This window comes from Protopterus annectens, chromosome 4.part0 (genome assembly GCF_019279795.1).
Source record: "Protopterus annectens isolate FY-2018-M chromosome 4.part0, PAN1.0, whole genome shotgun sequence".
NCBI classification, from domain to species: Eukaryota; Metazoa; Chordata; order Ceratodontiformes; family Protopteridae; genus Protopterus; species Protopterus annectens.
The window spans coordinates 1,542,468,659-1,542,474,685 of NC_056733.1; positions in this window are offsets into that span (position 1 = coordinate 1,542,468,659).

Below are 6,027 nucleotides of genomic sequence, written 5' to 3' on the forward strand. Positions count from 1 at the left end.
CTTGATTACTAGGCCAGTGGTGGGGCATCACATATATTGGTGGACAGTGGTGAGATATCCACATATTAGGATTCAGTGGTGTTGATATTAAATTCCTGCAGCCTGTAAACAGTGGTCAGTAAAAAAGGTGTTTGTACTCTCAATCAGCCACAGAGTGAACATTCAAAGTTTCATATCACAATAGTTTTATTTTTTATTTTTTTGTTAGCTTAGTTAGTCAGGGAGAGCAGGCAAGGGTGTCAGCAGAGCAGCATGGCAAGCTGACAATGAGCCAGTTAGCTGAGATGTGCCAAACCAGGGGACTGGGGCATGCCAACCTGACTAAAGCAGAGATGACTGCAGCCTTAATGACAGCTGCATCACAAACCAAAAACCAGGAGGACAACCAGACTGGCTTTGGGGATGTACAATTCTCAGAAAATGGACTGTTCAAGCTTTCCACAGAGGACTTAAAAATCTATCTGGAGTTAAAGAGGCCAAACTTTTGGAGATAGAATCAGCAGAGAGACTGAGATGCCTGGAGGCCGAAGAAAATGAGAAGCATAGATATCTGGAAGCTGAAGAGAATGAGAGGCTGAGACAACACGAAAAGAAGATGTTGAGTCTTTGCCAGGGTCTTGGAGGTAATGGGGAAGGGAATAACTGAACCCCAGAAGCAACAAAGGTCAGTAAATTACTTCCATGATTTACAGAGGGTGACAATTTTGATGGTTTTATTCATATGTTTGAAAGGGTATGTAAACAATATAATGCTGATCAACGGCTCTGGGTACAGTTACTGACCCCCTTACTGCATGGTAAAGCTGTAACTGCTATTTCTAAATTGTATGATACTGATTGCTTAAATTATAATACAGTTAAAAATTGTTTGAGTGTTTTAAGTTAACACCTGAAGCTTATAGAAAAAGGTTTCATGAGCATAGATGCAAGGAAGATGAAAGTGTGTGTGTATGAATAGATTGCTTTGTTAAGCACTTATTTTATAGATGAGGGAGTGAGTGTCAGGTCAACACTGTTGAAGGGCTGCAGACCTTTTGCTGATGGAACAGGCCCTTAGCAGTTTGCCTGAGGACATGAGAATCTGGTTAGCAGATAGGGAATGTAATACCGCAGAGGAGTTGGGAAGAAGGGAGACCTATACCTAGCAAGCAGGTCATCATTGCACAGGAAAGGGATGCCCAATGCTGCTCATGCATCTAAGGGAACCCAAGGTGGTCAGCCTAAACTGCCCCAACAGAGTCCACCAGTAGCAGGGGAAGCGACTAGTCCATGTACACATCCATGACCAAGGGTTAAATGTTTTAAATGTAACCAGTGGGGCCATGTGGCATATAGATATGGGTAACAAAAGGTGGGAGACCCAGTAGTGGGAATGACAGAATGCCAGCAGTAAGTTGTCTGGAGACAAAAAGGGTACCAAATTACTACAACAGGTTATGTCCTATCTTAGTATATGGGAAACAGGCCACTGCTAAGAGAGACATAGCCTCTGACATAACCATTGTGAAGCTTGCAAAGGTTAAAGAGGAACACCACTTGCTTGGGCAGTCTACTCCAGTCAGAGCTTTAGGAGGTACCCCATTCCAAATACCTTTGACTAGGGTTCACCTTGACTGGGAGGGTGGAAAAGGAAGCAAGCAAATAGGTGTGTTTCAGAATATCCCTACAGATGTCCTGATAGGGAATTATTTTGATTATACAGTACCTTGTGCGCATGCAGTTACATGCAGTCAGGCTTGGAGATACACATGTGGATCTGGTAGCTTGGGGGGTACCCAAACAGACTGCAGGCTTGAAGCCATGACTGGTGTGGTGGTTACTTCAGAGCTGGAGCTATCCTGTAGCAGTGAGACTGAAGGTGAGTCACAGCTGCTTGTGGGTACTGATGTTCCCTTGGATGGAGTGACTGCAAGGGCAGAGGTGATTAGTAGTACCCAGGCAGACAGTGAGGCACCGCTGTCAGAGAATACCAGAATTCTTGTAACGGGGAGCTGGGAAGGGTTACAAAGAGAGGGTTGAGACAGGCTCAGGTCTTAGACCCAACATTACAAGGCCTGAGGGAGGTAGCTAGTGAAGCACCTGATTGTCAAGAAAAAGGAAAATCTATATACTGTAACAAAGGGTTAGTGTATAAAGAGTGGACCCCTGAATGAGGTGTGACACCTGTGCCCTGGCCCAGCAATCAAGAAGCCACAATATTCACCACTAACACCAGAGAGGGCATCTCATATATGAAGAAAGGATAACAAATACACACAGTAAAGTGCAATTTTCCTTAAGAACACACAGAGATCACAGTCAGTCTGGGGCTGGTCACTCCCTTGCTCCCCAGGTCCCCAGTAAGACTCCCCATTGGCATAGCTATAGTGTACAGATCTCAGCCTAGCTGGGCAAGCTAAAATCTCCAGCACCCTCTCTGTCCAAGGAGTGCTTCATGTCCCTGCGCAAGTAACTGACACATACACACTTTGAAATAAAAATTTACACAACCACACACACACTTCTGGGGAAGGCTGGCACAGGTTCTCCAGCTGTGCCCCCTTTTAACAAGACTATATGGTAGTAATTACTGCCACCACCCAGATAACATTATCAACTACTCAAAGGCCCTTAAAAGGGTGTCCAATTATTACTATGCAATATTATTATCCATTTGGTAAGTGTGACTAATCAGTCAAGGCTTATTAGAGGAGCTTTGTACAATAAACTCTATAAATATGCAGTGTACTCTAGAGCTTAACCTAGCTCTACACAAACCAGCCACAGTTAAAAGGTTTTAAAATATTTAATAATAAATAATTAAAATGACAAGACAATACTTTCTACTACACAGTGCTAGTCAAAGAGTTCAGAGATCATACAGAAATACTTAAAATAAATCAGTAGTACAGTTCTGAAATCACAAAAAAAAAACACTTAGTTTAAGTTTTCTAATTCCTAGCTATTGCTACAAGACAACACACTTTTAAAATAACATAAGGCAGTGCTGAGTTGGATAGTCCAGACAAAAATGCTTAATAATCTCTGGTTCTCACTGTTTAAATTGAAACTGCAGTTCTGCTAAAACATTACATCATATTTTACACTTTCCTGGTGTCCCCAGGCTGACAGAAACTGCATTTACATTCTTTTACACTTAGAGCAATAAAGGACATTCCACGTGTAAATTCTGGTCATTAACTTTAGCCTTAAAACAATAGGCAGGAAGCCTTCATCTAACCGGACTGGAGCCAACTTGTAAACATGAAAGGCAGTCATGAAATAATTTTAATTTCAAAGGACCAACAAGAAATGCTTGACATAGCTTTCTTTACAGCAGATGGCAATGTTGCCACATTGTTTTAAGTTCAACATTCATATTTACAAATTATAGAATTATCTGCACAATTCTATCTGGCTAGGCTGGCAGCCTTCACCCATCTCTACCAGTCTTCACATGAGGGCTAGAGGATGAGAGAATACAGCAGTTGGTAGTGCCCCGTGCCTATCATCTGGCACTTCTAGCCACAACCCATGACATTCCCTTTGCATAAAGCATACAAAAATACATATTATGTAGACTTTTTATTGGCTTGGGATTTCCGGGGATGTAACAGGGTACTGTAGGACCTGTGACCAGTGCCAAAACTTAGGCAAGGCAGGAGACAAGGTGAAAGCTCCTTTGATGCTTTTGCCTGTGATAGATGAGCCATTTCAGAGGGTAATTATGGATATCGTGGAGCCTGTGAGTACCCCATGTTCCACAGGGAAAAGATATATCCTAGTGGTAGTAGATTATGCTACCAGATACCCGTAAGTGGTGGCCCTATCCTCAACTGAGGCAGACAATCTAGCAAATGCTTTGTTAGAGATTTTCAGCATTGTAGGTTTCCCAACAGAAATACTGACTGACAGAGGTGCCAATTTCATGCTAGACCTGCTGGTTTGTCTGTGGAATCACTGTGGGATGAAGCACTTAAAGACCACCCCTTGCCACCCTCAAACTAATAGTCTGGTTGAGAGGTTAAACCCTACACTAAAGACCATGCCACAGTCATTTGCAGACCAGTTTAAGAGGGAGTGGGACACATATTTGCCTCATCTGTTGTTTTCTTACATAGAGGTGTCCCAGGAATCCACAGGTTTTTCACCCTTTGAGTTGCTGTATGTGCATAGGGTGAGGGGACCTCGAGAGCTGATTGATGATGAGTGGAAGGGTGAGTGTGAATCCCAGAAGAAGCCTGTTGTGACATATGTCCTAAACCTCAGGACAAGGTTCAGGGAACTCATGGGCTTGGCCTAGGAGATCCTGGCAGAAGCCCAACAGCAGAAAAAGGTATGATATGACAGGAATGCTCGAACTAGGGATTATGCTGTGGGACAACAGGTTATGGGTCTCATTCCTGTCAGACAGAACAAGCTGCAGGTAACTTTGGAGGGACACTTCAAGGTGGTAAGGAAGGTCAGTGATGTTAACTACATGGTGGAGCTGCTAGGCAGGAGACAGGGGCACAAACTGTACCATGTTAATATGATGAAACCTTAACATGATAGAGAGGCCCTGGTGCTAAGTATTGGCAGTAGGAGGCAGGAGGAGTCTTACTGGGAATCTAAAGGAAGAAGGAGAAACCAGCCCCAGAATGACTGTGGTCTTTGTGTGTTCTTAAGGGAAATTGTACTAGATGCAGAGAGCTGCTTCTGGAAATACTGTGTTTGCGCATGTCATCCTCCCAATGTACATTCCCCCACTGGCACTAGTGGTGAGGATTGACGCCTCTCGATTACTGGGCCAGAGGTGGGGTGTTACAACCCCTTATAGTATATTTACTTTTTGCTCCTTTCTTGGCCTTGAAAATGTACCTTATTAACTTTTTGACTCTATACTTTACTTTATTAACATTTGTATTGCATTTACTGTATTTGCAGTACTAATGTTTGTGGAGCTTTTCCCCTAGGGCCTCCACTGAGAATGGGATCCATGCCCAGTCGGACTTTCCCGGTAAACAAATATAAAATAAATAAAACATAATAGCAAGGCAAAGGCAAGCTTACAGTTTTTGGTGAGTTATTTTTCTTAGGTATCCACTGCATGGCACTGTAACTGCTCTTCAAATGACTTCAGCAATCTCTTTTATAGTCCAGGTTAAGAGTCTCAACTGCCTTATTTTAAAAATAACAATCAGCTGTTTGAAAAAGTTATTTTTTCTGTCAATCATCTGTTCAAATAATCACATAGCAACCAAGAAATTTCTAATGACACTACCTATTGATCAGCTGATTCTTCACAGACAGTTTGTACTTTAGAATCTCCCTCATAAACATGTGCAATTAGAAATGTATCAAAACACTGACAGATGCTTTAAACATTTTGTATAAGCAGGGGAATACCCAACATTTTAAAAACTTAAAAAACAATGTAGAAACGGAGAGAAAATGGCAAATATGATTCTTTCTGGCCAACGTTTAATTACCAAGACACAATACACTCAGTGAAGTAGTTTCGCTGTACAAGTTCTATTGTAAAACATTGTAAAACTATAATTAACTATAAGTTCTATAACAATAGAACTTGTACAGCAAAACTACTTCACTGAGTGTATTGTGTCTTGGTAATTAAACGTTGGCCAGAAAGAATCATATTTGCCATTTTCTCTCCGTTTCTACATTGCTTTTTGATTTTGGAGTTATTTTGTTCACCGCCTCAATCTGTTTATTTTAAAAACTTATTTACATTTTCACATATAGACATGCTGGCATACAAGTTAATTTCAAAATGTACACAAATTTCCTGCCAGACATGCTAGCATGTGTGCTGAGGTAGACATATTGGATTCCCTTTAGATGGTGAAAGTTTTAAAACGTCAACGTTCTGAACAGGTATCTCCATACACTGGGGAATGGGAAATTTTCCCTTTTCCTCACTGTAGTGCAATCTTGGAGTTGGTATATTTAAATAGAATGGAGTGTGGGGATGCAGGGGGGCTTGCCCCCTGCAAAAATGCCCAGTAAAATTGTTTTGTTTTGTTTTTCTTTTTCTTTCAGGTGTTC